This window comes from Oryctolagus cuniculus, chromosome 13 (genome assembly GCF_964237555.1).
Source record: "Oryctolagus cuniculus chromosome 13, mOryCun1.1, whole genome shotgun sequence".
NCBI lineage: Eukaryota > Metazoa > Chordata > Mammalia > Lagomorpha > Leporidae > Oryctolagus > Oryctolagus cuniculus.
In genome coordinates this window covers 88,157,054-88,172,363 of record NC_091444.1, presented here as the reverse complement: position 1 = coordinate 88,172,363, position 15,310 = coordinate 88,157,054, and the positions used below count along the sequence as shown (strand labels likewise).

Genomic DNA, 15,310 nt, shown 5'->3' with positions numbered 1-15,310 from the left:
GGCAAAGGAAGACCTTTCTCTCTCTCTCTCACTGTCCACTCTGCCTGTCAAAAAAAAAATTATGTCATTCACCCATGTGAGGTTATGAACCAAGCATTGAGATGATAAAACTGAATAGTTTACGTCATTCACCACTTACATTATCAAACCACTGTGATGTCATTCAACTTCATGATGTCATATATGAAATATTGTGGTGTCATAAAAATTCAGAATTGTGATGCACTAGAATAACCATTGTGATGTTGTGAACTACAGTGACAGAATTTAGTGATAGAATTTAAATCATGTCACAAACCATGTGTAATAAATCAAAACTTGTTATATCATGCCATTCACAGTTGAGATTTCATAAACCAGGCAGAGATGTCATAGGGTAACTATTGTGGTATCACAAAACATTGTGATATTATTCACCATTGTGACAATCATCATAATGTCATGGAACATGGTGATATAAATCAACCCATAGCATGTTAAAAAAAATTTGTGTTGTCATAAAGCACCCATTATTAAGTCATAAATCATTGTGATATCATTCACCATTTTGGCATCATATTCTAAACATATATAATAAACCATCCATGTGATGTCATAAATAATGTGAACAATTATTATGGCAAGTGCTGCAGCATTGGTGGCATTTTGCCTGTGGGAGGAAGGAAATGATTTCAACTTCCAGTTCTCTGAAAAGGCCTTCTGTCCCTTCTGGCTCATCCAGCCCACCTCCTTGAGTACTGTTCCTTCTCAGCTCAGTCACATATCAGATTCCCAAGGGCTGAGTCTCATTTCATTACTTTTTCTGATGTTCCCACAGCTGCATGTTAGGGCATTGGCAGTTCTCTTGGGGGACACTTTCTCCATGGGGCCACAGTTTGCAATTTGAGCTGGTATGTAACCTTGAACATGTGCATGTGAGCAAATTCAAGGGGAAAGGAAAAAAGCAAGAAATAAGAGCACAGAGAAATTACCCTTTTTCCTTGCTCAGCTGAACCAATTTGGTACACAGAGGATCAATCCACCTTCCCAACCCCTGCCTGTAAGAATTAACACTGGATACTCAACTGTTCCGGTTCTGATACTCCAGACTGCAGTGCATGAAATGAACAATAGGACTCTATGAGTGCAAGGGACTATCCTGCACATAGGAACTTAAGTTCAGGGGACAATGTTCTAAGCCTCAAGGTGGAAGCTGAGGATGTGGAGTCACATCCAAGCTATAAATGGGGATCTTGTCTTTCTAGAAAATACTCCCAGGAACAGAATAATGAATTTAAGTTGTAGAGTCATGTCTGGTGATTAGGACTGGGGATTGAAGGAATGTACCCAGAGCCCAGGAACCAATTTGTATCTAAGAACACATGGTTGAATTTAGGAACCCAGACATGAAGACCAGGAAGAAATAAGACAGACTCAATATAGAGTTGTGATTCAAGCTTCTGGGAAGAAATTTAGAGAGTAAGGCCTCCGGTGCTGAAACAGGGAACATGTTAGATATTTCTGGACCAAAATGTAAAACTAGTTCAATGTAAAAAGCTTCAACATTCTAGATTGTGTATTCCTAAGCACAAAATCCCAAAAGCTTTCATATCTGAGACATTTTATGTGCTGGCATGATGCTAGTACTGGAAATTTCACATGTAACCTCATGTGATGGATCATATTCAAAACAGGGGTACAATGCATGGTTCACTCAGCATTTCCAAGGGACCAAATCCTTAAAGCAATCCAAGCAATCTGTCTCCCATACATATCCCATGGAAAGCCATGGGAGAATTTTCATGTAAATATTCCAGAATTTAAAAAAAAAAAGAAAGTCCAAACACTTCTGGCCCTGCCTTAAGCTTTATCATATAAATTTATCATAAAATTTACTGAATAGGTAATTATTTAAAGTTTATGAATGTTCTAGATTTGTTATCCTAACAGTGAGCAGATTATATGGTCATTCTCTCAGCCAGTACTGGGACTTTCCACTTAAAGAAGTATATCATTTTAGATCTTTGGAGTTGTTCTTAATTTTGTTCTTTTCTAAGATTAAAGGAAGGATTCACAGGGAAGGGAATAGTGTGATCTGAATGTCTCCCTCCAAAATTCATGTAGAGACCCAATCAGCAAGACAATAGATTTAAGATGGAAGATCATTTTCAGGTGATTAGAGTCACTGAATACACACTTATGTGTAAGTGGGTTATTTGTGTAAACATAACTAAGAGGGGACTCATCCATTTCAGGTACCTGAGTCTTCTCCTATGTGAAGACATAGTCTTGCCCTAAAGAGAACAGGTGTCATCCTGGAACCACTGATACAGTGAAGAGTCAATCTAAAAATTCCTTGTCCCCAACTGTGAGGAAATAAATTTCTGCATATTGTGAATTACCTAGCCTGGGACAAGTTGGACAAGATAAAATGGATATATTAATATAGAAATAATCATGAAATTGCCCATTCTCTAGTAGTGCAAACATTAACAAATGTAAAAATAGACAACAGATGGATTTTCTTTGTTCTAACATAAAAAGCTGTTATTTATTTTTGAATCATTTGTTTATATTTTAAATGCATAGAGACAATGATAAGAGATAAATATTTATTCCACTTGTTCACTCCCCAAATGGTAACCATGGCCAATCCGGGGTAGCCTGAAGCCAAAAATCTGGAACAGGATCTGAGTCTTCCACTCAGATGCAGGAACCCATTGATTTGGACCACCTTCTGGTGCTTTCAAAGACACATTATCAGGAAACTTCACCCTAAATGAGGAAGCTGGGATTTGATCCAACACCCATTTCCAATGCCAGCATCACAGGCAATAACAGAACTTGTTGCACAATGCTGGCTCCAAAAAGTTGTTTCTGTTTGTCCTCTTCTGCCACAGCATGGACTAGCTGACTAACCTTATGTAAAATGTGCTTCAGAAATAAAAATAAACAAGGCCATTCTACAAATAGGCAAGGCACAAATATTCCAGTCACTCCTCTCCTATTAATGCAAGGTATTTAAATTTCCCACATTTAGGATCTCAACTATACCTTTGTCTCCACTAAATTAGAAACATACTCAAGGTCAGAAACTCTGTGTGCTATTAACCTCAATGATTCTTGGGATAACTGAATTTAAAACATCAAAATTTCCCTTTCATCTTTCAATGAGGCAATCACAGTAAACTGAAATTGATATCATTCTAGTCACAGGAAAAACTTGTCATGGAAAAGCACTGTGCAGATGGCCAAAATGGTTTCTTAACATGGAAGGATGTACATAGCTTGATTAATTGTATCATTAGCTGTGTATAGGAGCAAATGCCAATACCAGATGTAAAACTTACTTTTGAAATATTTCAAATGACATTAAAGAGAAGCAGAAACACATCAAACAAATTAGGAACAAGCAGTATTGAAAGATTTAATACTTGTAAATATGAAGATGAAGCATGAATATATCTTTTTATTATGGAGAATCAAGAAGGAAAACTGTCTCTATTTCAATCACATACAACCCATGCCTGAGCCATATTCAGAACTGTGCTGAATATGTATTAGAAGTAGAAATTCATAGCCAATGATAACAGCATCTCTGACATCCCTTCTCCCTTAGAGAAGACATACACACATCCACGATTCCCGAAGAGCTCAGATGTCATCACTTATTCATTAAAGTGTGATTTTTTACCATGTTATTAAACAATGGTTACTATTTATTGTCTACCATTTTTCCAAAAATAGATGCACTGTATTTGAAGATTTTATTTTGTGTAAATATATCCAATAGCTCTAGTTCCCAGATTTTTGATGATTTCTTTACAATTTGAGAATAATATTCTGGCATCTAAGTAGATGTTGAAAAATTAGCATCAAGGAGAAAAATAAGCACAAATATCATCAGTTCTCCCTGATCGGTGACAACTAACTGAGCATGTAAAAGGAAACTTGTTGAAGTGAAATGGACACTATGAGAAACAGTGACTTGATCAGCCCTTGTCCTGACTGTTGAGGAACAACTTACTGCTTTATTCCTTTTAGTGCTTTTTTTTGTTGTTCTACTTAATACCATTGGTTGAACTCTTTAATTAACACATAATTATTCTTAGTCATTTAAATTTAACTGAAAAGTGATCTCTGTTAAATATCAGAGTGGGAATAAGAGAGGGAGATGTACAGTTCGGCACATGCTCACTCGGACTTACCCCTAATGGTAGAGCTAGAAACGTGCAAGAGATTCCAATTCAATCCCATCAAGGTGGCATGTACCAATGCCATCTTGTTTAAGTGATCAGTTTAAGTTCATAATTGATCAAAAAGATAGGATTAAGTGTCAAAGGGATTACATAATAAGACCAGTGTCTGCAAATAATTGATAGAATTAAAAAGAAGAGAATGCATTAACTGAAATGTGATCCCTGTTGAACATAAGAGTGGGAATAAGAGAGGGAAGAGATGTATAATTTGGGACACGCTCAAGCTGACTTGCCCCAAATGGTAGAGTTAGAAACATACCAGGGGACTCCAATTTAATCCCATCAAGGTGGCATGTACCAATGCCATCTCACTAGTCCAAGTGATCAATTTCAGTTCGCAATTGATCATAATGAAAGGACTAAAAGTCAAAGGGAGCACATAAGCAAGTCTAGTACCTGCTAACACTAACCGATAGAATAAATAAAGGGGAGAGTGATCCAACATGGGAAGTGAGATACTCAGCAGACTCATAGAACGGCAGATGCCCTAAATAGCACTCTGGCCTCAGAATCAGCCCTAAAGGCATTCAGATCTGGCTGAAAATCCCATGAGAGTATTTCAGGCATGGAAAGCCAAGACACTCTGGCAAAAGATCTCTGTGAGTGAGATCTCAGTGGAAAGAACAGGTCTTCAAAGAAGGAGGTACCTTTCTCTGAAGGGAGGAGAGAACCTCCACTTTGACTATGACCTTGTCTAAACAAGATAAGAGTCGGAGAACTCAAGGGGCTTCCATAGCCTTGGAAACTCATGACTGGAGCATAGGGAGATTACTGATGCCATAGACAGGAGTGTCAATTGGTAAAGTCAACAACAGGAGTCACTGTGCACTTACTCCTCATGTAGGATCTCTGTCCTTAATGTGCTGTGCATTGAGATTTAATGCTATAACGAGTACTCAAACAGTATATTTCACTTTGTGTTTCTATGGGGGTGCAAACTGTTGAAATCTTTACTTAATGCATACTAAACTGATCCTCTGTAAAAAAAAAAAAAAAAAAAAAAAAAAAGAAAAGAAACTATCAACTCCCAACTTGACTCTCACTGGGATTAAACATGACAATAGATCTGATCTGATTTCATCATCATTAAAAAAAATCATCTATTATTTTTCACTTTATGTTTCTGTGTGGGAAAAAGAAGAGAATGATCCTACATGGAAAGCAGGATACACAGCAGACTCATAGAATGACAGATGTCCCAATCAGCACTCTGGCCTTAGAATCAGCCATTAAGGCATTCCGATCTGGCTAAAAAGCCCATGAGATTTCCACAGACATGGAAAGCCAAGACACTGTGGCAAAAAAAAAAAAAAATGACCTACATGAAAGATCTCTGTGAGTGATATCCCACTGGGAAGAATGGGCCATCAAAGAAAGCAGTACCTTTCACTGAAGGGAGGAGAGAACTTCCACTTTGAATATGGCCTTGTCTAAATAAGATAGGAGTTGGCAAACTCAAGAGGCTTCCATAGCCTTGGCAGCTCATGACAAGTGCCTTGGGTGATTACTGATGTCATAAATAAGAGTGTCAATTGTTAAATCAACAACAGGAGTCACTTTGCAGTTGCTCCCCATGTAGGACCTCTGCCCTTAATGTTTTGTACTATGCAAATTAATGGTAAAACTACTACTCAAACAGTACTCTATACTTTGTGTGTCTTTGTGGGTGCAGTCTGCTTAAATCTTTACTTAGTATACACTAAGTTGATCTTCTGTATATAAAGATAATTGAAAATGAATCATGATGAAGTTGGGATGGGAGAGGGAGTGAGAGATGCAATGATTGAGGGAGGGAGGAAGATTATGGGGGAAAAGCTGCTATAATTTAAAAGTTGTACTTTGGAAATTTATATTTATTAAATAAAAGTTGAAAAGAAAAAAAATCCAAAAAAAAAAAAAAAAAGAAAAGTTGGCATGAAAAACACATTTTCTCAACAACAACAAAAAAAAGCCAGGCTGAAATTTTTATAACGATGTCTTTTCTTTTTTAGAGACTTGCATTATGTCAACTCACTCAATTTGGTCTCATTTGAATTAAAAATATTGGATTTAATACTGTGTTACATAGTTTTCTAAAGAGTATGAAAATTTATTTTAACTGGAGTACCTAATAGGATACAGTGTTCTCTACAATGCAGGAAATTGTTCCAAGTTTGACTAATGAGTCACACAGGCAAAAATAAAATAGGTCATGAAGACTTCATTAGAGAAGAAATCAACAGAATTCAATCCAAAAAAATTTACAAAATATCAGCAAAATGAAGGGATTTTTTTGAAAAAATAAACAAAATTGACATACCATTGGCCCAACTAAAAGAAGACAAAAGACCCAAATCAATAAAATCAGAAATGAAAAAGAATGTAACAACAGACACCACAGAAATAAAGAGTCATCAGAAATTACTACAGAGTTGTATGCCAGCAAAGAGAGGAATCTTTCAGAAATGGATAGATTCCTGGACACATACAACCTACCTAATTTGAACAATGAAGACATAGAAAACCTAAACAGACCCATAACTGAGACAGATATGAATCAGTAATAAAGGGAGGAGAGAAATTCCACTTTGACTATGGCCTTGTCTAAAGAAGATCAGAGTTGGCAAACCCAAGAGGCTTTCATAGTCTGGGCAGCTCATGATAAGAGCCTTGGGTGATTACTGACATCATAAATAAGAATGTCAATTGTTAAATCAACAGGAGTCACTATGCACTTACTTCCCATGTAGGACCTCTGTCCTACTACTCCAGGTTCTATAGTAGATTCCATTACACTTTACTTATTTCTTCCTCCTCCCTGAACTCTGGACCCTGCAAAAACAGCTACACTCTCCCTACTCTTCTCTGTGTTCCCTGAACCCATAAGAGGGATAGGCCAGCCATCAACACCCACTTGCATTTGTCCACTGATTTGATAGCTTAGCTTGTGGGATGTAGACCATGCTGTAGTTATAAGCAGATTCTGAGTCTATTTAGATCTCATGGGTTCTGGAAGGATATTTGATATTTACACTCAAGGAAAATGACTATTGCTTACTCTCCAGCAATTTTAACTCCAAACAGATCACCTATCTGTCTAAAGACCCAGGGATATCACAAGGGGTCCAGACATAAGTTGCACGCATGGTTGATAATAGAAACAAGGACTTCCAAACTCTAGTCCAGCTCCATCAAAGAAAATAACAAATAAGTGAGTTCATATCCACAGTGCTCCCTGCACCAACTGTGCTCCATAGGCATCCAGGACTTCATCACAACACACACCAGACTCACAAACTAGATAGAATTTGTGAGGCCAAACATACACCAAGGTGCACAACCCAAGCACCCTGCACAGTGTGTCATATCAACCACAGTCACTCCATGTATCCCCATCTTATTTCTTAAGTTTTCAGCTCCAGGAACTAGGTCCCAGAAAGCTATGCAGTGACCACTATTTCCATGAACATAGACATGGCTGTACCTAAAATGCTCCCTCAAATGATGGGACCCTTTGGAGCTTGGGACTGACTGCCTGAAAGACCCTGTGGACAGCAGAGGGGTTACCTCAGCCAGTAGAAGGCTCCTTTGCTGGAAACAAACTCCATGATGGGATCAGTAATATGACTTTGGAGATATTAAGAGATATTACTGAGTCTTGATGATTTGTCTGCTTCATTATATTGCTCAACCTTAATTGTCTATTTGGTGAGGTCAAGTTGGGAGGCACAAAATCAGTTATAATTCTTCAATCATCTTAATAGGTTAAAGATTTTATCAATATTAAATTATTTTGTCTCTTAAAATACTTTGACCCTGAAGTCAACACTTTATCTTTTGGGGGGTTAGTTTTCAAGAAAGTAAATTTGTCTAAACATGCAAGTGTATAAATGAATAGCATCTTTTTTTCTTGTAATCTTATTCTTGCATTTCATGTTTTCATCTCATGATTAACACTTGAAATATGCCCAGGGCACATGCCTATGGCCAATAAATAGCAGTGGAGGTGGAAAAAAGTAGTTTCAATACTGTCCTCAGGGTGGGAAATAGAAAAGCAACAACTATATTCAGATCATCCGTCATCTCAATTGTAGCCAAGTTACCTAGAAAGTGTCATGCCACCTTGATGAATTGTCCATCCTGAGTGAATACATGCTGAGATTTGAACTAATTATAAATCTAAGGAGAAGGCAGAAAGGAGTTTGTGAATGGGGAAGGGAAGTACACAGAATTAAAATAAAAAACTGAGTGTCACCTTAAAGTGAGGGAGAATAATGAAACCAAATAAGACTATATTAAAATGGATTTAAAGCTACAATACTATAAGACAGTGTAGACATTTTTGTACTAGTGTCTTTGTTGTGGGGGTGGGGAAGCTAGGCTATGCTTTACTCCATATTCTTGTCTCTAGATGAAAAAGAATTCAAAGAAGTAGACAAAGGCATAAAGAAAGCAAAATTTATTTAAAGGGAGAGAACACATTCAGATGGGAATGTAGGCGACCTCAGGAGAAAATGACTATTGCAATTTAAAAGATTTTGTGTTCTCATTTATAGGATATGAAGCTGGCTCTAATTGAATATTCCAATTGAGTGCATTTAGGGTGGGGCTTGAGTGCTACCCAATTCCATGTTTTTAGGGACCTCTTAAATGTATCATGGTATCTGGTGCCTGTGACTGCAGCACATGTTAAAATCCCTAAGTGTCATGGCATCTGGTATATTATGGTAAATGATGCTTGAGTGCCTAAGACAGAATGAGTGTCCTAAGCCTGCAACCATGTTGGATGATTCTATTCAGCACAATCTTGGCAAATGCATATCAGATATGGGGTTTGGGGAGTGGGTGTCTTCAGCACAGTTGATGATGGAATTCTCAGATCCAAGAGCTTGCTAGTTACTAGCCTATCTTTCCTCTACTCTGAGATTTTTGTACAATGTTTAAAGGAGTTCAAGGGGAACAACGCCATAACTCACTAGGCTAATCCTCCACCTGTAGTGCCAGTACTCCAGGTTCTAGTCCCGGTTAGGGTGCCAGATTCTGTCCCAGTTGCTCCTCTTCGAGTCCAGCTCTCTGCTGTGGCCCAGGAAGGTAGTGGAGGATGGCCCAAGTGCTTGGGCCCTGCACCCACATGGGAGACCAGGAGGAAGCACCTGGCTCCTGGATTTGGATCAGTGCAGCACCAGCCGTAGCAGCCATTTGGAGGGTGAACCATCAGTAGGGAGACCTTTCTCTCACTGTTTAACTCTGCATGTCAAAAACTAAAAATAAAGAGTTTAAGGGAAGAAGGTAAATCTGCTGTAACTTCACGCTATGGGAGGGTATTGTCACTGTCTACACAGGAAATGAAAAACTCTTACTAACTGACCCAGAGATTTCATTTGATGGGCTAGAAGCATTCTACACCTGACAGCAGAATTTCTGCCTGACCAACGCTGTTCAACAAACTGTTAAATTCTCAAACAATTCAGAAGAGTACAACTGGAAAAGATAAGTGTAAGAACATTTTACTGCTTCACTGATGGTAGAAGATCATGGAACCACCTGGCTGGGTCAACACCTGGAGATGACTACCACTCAGTTAAATACTTATAATCTAATGCTATAAGGTTATGTGATTATCAGAAGAGACTTTTTTGACAGGCAGAGTGGACAGTGAGAGAGAGACAGAGAGAAAGGTCTTCTTTTACCGTTGGTTCACCCTCCAATGGCCACTGTGGCCAGCGCACCACGCTGATCCAAAGCCAGGAGCCAGGTGCATCTCCTGGTCTCCCATGGGGTGCAGGGCCCAAGCACTTGGGCCATCCTCCACTGCACTTCCGGGCCACAGCAGAGAGCTTGCCTGGAAGATGGGCAACTGGGACAGAATCTGGTGCCCTGACCGGGACTAGAACCCGGTGTGCCGGTGCCACAAGGCGGAGGATTAGCCTAGTGAGCTGTGGCGCCGGCCCAGAAGAGACGTTTTTATTAAACATTTATTTATTTGGAAGACCAAAAGACAGAGCAGAAAGCAAATGATGTTCCATCTGCTGGTGCATTCCCCAAGAATGAATAGGGCTAGGCCATGCCAAAGCCATAAGCCTGGATCTCAATTTTAATGTTCTATAAGATTAACAGCAGCCCAGATATGACTATGATGTTAAAATCCCATGAGATTATATATTGATGCTATGGAGCCTGACTGGGCAGAATGTCCAGAAGTGAGCTTGTGCAACATCACAAAGACACAGCCAATCATATCCAGCCTAGCATGGAGGCCTCACTTGAGTTCACACCAAGTGGGAAGAGGGAGGGCAAGGTCTGAGTACAGACCTCCAGGGTGCTTTCCTTCATGGAGCTGGAGGCTTTGTCAGGTCCCTGATCATGCTACCTGCTGGGATCACTCCAGGACTTCATTACCTGGGTTCCTGCAGGAATACTATCTGGTGCTGGCCATAACCTGCTGTATGTGATTTACAATTTAACAGAAATTTATTGGCTTTTGGGCTTTTCTTTTTTATCATATTTTTGACTTTTTCTGTTGGGTCATTTTTTTTAAAATATTGACAAAAATCAATACTTTGGACCATTCCTCTTGTACATATGTGTTTCCTTGTCTGCTTATTGTCTTTTAATATTATTTTCTATTTGCAGTTTATTTTATATATTGAAATTCATATATCAATTGTATGTGTATTAGACTATGGATTCACAGAGTATCCAGGTTCATGTAGTGGTGAAGAGGCAAAGACAGAGAGAGTGGTCTTCCATCTGCTGGCTCACTCTCTAGATGGCCACAATGGCTGGAGCTGGGCCCAGCCAAAGTCAGGATACAGGAGCTTCCTCTGGTCCCACTTGTGGGTGCAGGGGTCCAAGGACATGGGCCATCTTCTACTACTTTCCCAGGCCATAGGAGAGAGCTGGATTGGAAGTAGAGCAGCCAGAATTTGAACCGCCCATATGGGATGCTGGCACTGCAGGCAGCAGCTTTACCCACTACATCACAGCACTGGCCCCTAAAGGAAAGGGGAAAGAGGTAGAGAGCCTAATGAGCTCCCTCCCTCTTCCCTGGGCCTAGAATTTCCCCATTTTTGCCTAGGCATGCTCCATTCTCATCTTATGAATGTCTACTGCCAGGCATGCTCCACCCTCATCTCATGGATGTCTACTATACCCAAAAGTGAGTCAACCAGAGATACCCCCTCTGGCAGTACTGAACAGAGTGAGTGCCCTTGCCACATCCAGCACATAACTGTTTACTCACTAAAGTACACACATCTTCAGTAAGCCACAGAGGCACATTTTAAATATGAAGACCAACAGAAGAAAAAAACAGGTACCTCTACAAATGTCTAAAAATACATGCAAACTCAATAAATAAAAATAAGGAAGACAACATGATGCCCCTAATGAACACAATATTTCAGTATTAGAATTTGAAAATAAAGAGAATGATGAAATACCTGAAATGGAGTTCAAATGATTAATAATAGGACTACTCAAAAGCAATCAGAAGCAAATCCAGGAGTTAAATCTATACATGACATGAATGAAAATAATTCCCATGAAATTGAAATTTTGAAATAATATTAGAAATTAAGAATTCAATACATGAAATAAAAATGATTTGGAAAGCTTTAAGAACAGACTTGATGAACAGAAGAAATAATATCCCAGGTAGAATTAGAAGGGCTATTAAGTGAAATAATTACAGAAAACATGCTCAATTTGAAGAAAGAATGGGGCATCCAAATACAGGAAGCAAAAAGAATTCCTAGTAGACATGACTAGAAAAGACCTTCACCAAGACACATTGTAGTCAAAATTTCCACAATAAATCCTAAAGAAAAGATTCTAAAATGTGCATGAGAGAAATGCCAGATTGCTTTCAAAGGAATTCCAATTAGACTCACAGCTGACTACTCATCAGAAATTCCATAGGTTAGGAGAGAATGGAGAAACAGTCTAAGTCTTAAGTGACTAAAAAAAAATCTCAACCTAGAATACTGTACCTTGTGAAGTTCTTACTTTTGAATGAAAGTGAAATAAAGACCTCCCATTACAAATATAAGTGCAGAGAATTTGGCACCACTTGGCCAGCCTTAAAAATATGCTAACGTGTGTGCTACATGCAGAAACAGAAATATATTCAACAGTAGGAAAGAATGTGAAGGCTGAAAATATCTCAGTAAGTGCAGAAAGGAAATTCAAAGTAAACAATAGGAATATTTATGAAAAATTCAGAGCCAAGTCATTACTTATCAATAGCAACATCTAATGTAAATGCCCTAACTCTTCAGTTAAAAAGTTCAGACTGGCTGAATGGATTAAAAAACAATACCCATCTATTTGCTGCCTACAGGAACATACTTCACCAACAATACACACAGACCTTTTGAAAGTGAAAGAATGGAAAAACATATTATATACTAATGGAAATAAAAATATAGCAGGTAAAGCCATCATAATATCAGCCAAATACACTTTAACATGAAAACTACTAAAAGTGAAAAAGGAGGACGCTATGTAATGATGAAGGGATCAACTCAACAGGAATATGTGAGTATAATAAATGTACATGTAACTAGTAATTGGGTGTTTGGGTATTTAAAAGAAATGTTAATTGATCTAAAGAGAGACATAGATTCCAATACAATAATAACTGAGGGAATTTAATTTCCCACTTTCATCAATGGACAGAAAAGAGGGACATAGATTCCAATATAATAATAACTGGGGGAGTTCAATTTCCCACTTTTTATCAAAGGACAGATAACTAGATATAAAATTAACAAAGAAACAACAGAACTAATTGACACAGTGAACCAAATGGACCTGATACCTATAGAACTTTTCACACCACAGTGCATGAAACTTTCTCTAGGATGGACCATATTCTAGGCCATAAAGCAAGTCTCAGCAAATTCAAAAACATCAAAATCAGGGACTGGTACTGTGGCGCAGAGGGTAAAGCTGCCACTTGCAGTGCTGGCATCCCATATGAGTGCTGTTTCAGGTCCTGGCTGCTCCACTTAATCCAGCCCTTGGCTATGGCCTGGAAAAGCAGAAGAAGATGGCCCCAGTCCTTGGGCCCCTGCACCCACATGGGACACCTGGAGAAAGCTCCTGGCTCCTGGCTCCTGGCTTCAAATTGGTGTAGCTCCAGCTGTTGTGGCCATCTGGGGAGTGACCCAACAGAAGGAAGCCCTCTTTCTCTCTCTCAGTCTCTCCACCTCTGACTCACAGTAACTTGATCTTTAAAATAAATACATAAATATTTAAAACAAAACAAAAACCTTCAAAACCATACCATGCAATGTTGTTGACCTCAATGCAGTGAAACTGGAAATCAACAACTCATGTGTCTATAGAAATGAAAACTTATTGTGATTGAACAACATGCTCCTTAATGAAAAGAGGGTCATAGAAAAAATCATAAAAAACTGAAATGAATGAAGATGACACTACATCATATCAAAACTTATAAGATACAGCAAAAGCAGTGTTCAGAGAAAAGTTGCTATAGCAACTGGTGCCTACATGAAGACATTTGAAATGTATCCACTACATGAGCTATTGATGCCTCTCAAGGACCCAGAAAAACAACAAACCAAACCCCAAATTAGTAGGAGAAAATAAATAATTAAAATTAGAGAAGAAATAAACAAACTTGAAACCAAAAATACAAAACAACTAGTGAAATGGATAGCAAAGTTTTTGAAAAAATAAAGTTGATATACCATTAGAACAACTAACCAGAAAAAGAGAAGAGCTAAATTAATAAAATCATAGATTAAAAAAAGAAATGTAAAAGTGGATACTGCAGGGGGAAAAACAATTATCAGCAATTAATACAAAGAACTGAATGTCAACAAATTGGAAAATTTAGAAAAAATGGGTAGATTCCTGAAGTTATAAAATCTACCAAGATTGAGTCACAATGACATAGAAAACCTAAGCAGGGGCCAGCACTGTGGCATAGCAGGTACATCCTCTGCCTGCAGTACCAGCATCCCATAAGGGTGCCAGTTCATGTCTCAGCTGCTCCACTTCCTTAATTACTTCCTTAGTCAGCTTAATTACTAAACAAGAAAAAGATACCACAGAGAAATAACTATAGACCAATTTCTCTGATGGACATAGATGCAAAAACCCTCAACAAAATAGTAACTAATTTAATCCAAGAAAACATCAGAATGATCATCAAGTGGGATTTATTCCTGGTATACAAGGATGGTTCAATATCTGCAAATAAATAAATGTGACACATTACATTAAACTGAAGAACAAAACTATATGATTATCTCAATAGATGCAGAAAAATCATTTGATAAACTACAACAGCCTTTCATGATGAAAATCTTAATCAAATTGAATATAGAAGGAACATTCCTGAACACAATCAACACATTTATATAAACTCACAGCCAACATCTTTTTAAAGACATCTTATACAACAAAAAGTAAGGCTGGAGGCATCACAATATCAATTACCAAGACATTACAGGGTGCTGGCACTGTGGTATAGTAGACTAAACCTCCTACTATGGCAACAATATCCCTAGGTGCTGTTTTATTACCCAAATACTCCTCTTCCCATCCAGCTCTCTGCTATGCTCTGGAAAAGCAGTAGACGATGGAAAAACTTCTTGGGCCCTGGACCCACGTGGGAGACCGGGAGGAAGCTCCTGTCTCCTGTCTTCAAATTGGCCCAGTTCTACCCATGGCACCCATTTAGAGAGTGAAACAGCAGAGAGAAGACCTTTCTCTGACTCTCCTCCTTTCTGTCTATAACTGTATATCCCATACATCCCATATAAATAAATGAACATTTGAAAAAATACATACTGCAGAACAATAATAATGAAAACAGCCTGGTATTGGCAAAAAAAAAAAAGATAGAGACCAATAGAACAGAACAGAAACTCCAGAAATCAGTCCATGCACTTACAATCATCCTATCTTTGACAAAAGAGCTAAACTCAAACATTTCTGGAGCCAGTACAGTCTCTTCAACAAACAGTGCTGGGAAAATTGGATCTCCACATGCAGAAGTGTGAAACAAGACCTCTACATTACATTTTACACAACAATCAACTCAAAATGAATCAAAG

The 15,310-nt window shown here is 38.4% G+C and overlaps 1 long non-coding RNA gene across 1 annotated transcript in view; it reads left to right on the top strand.

The window, feature by feature from the left end:
- LOC138845024 (uncharacterized) overlaps positions 1 to 15,066 on the top strand; it is a 69,799-nt gene extending 54,733 nt beyond the window's left edge. Inside the window, exon 2 of the long non-coding RNA XR_011381639.1 lies at positions 2,235 to 15,066. This is a non-coding gene — a long non-coding RNA (uncharacterized lncRNA). The remainder of the gene's footprint in view (positions 1 to 2,234) is intronic.
- The last annotated feature ends 244 nt before the right edge of the window (positions 15,067 to 15,310 follow it).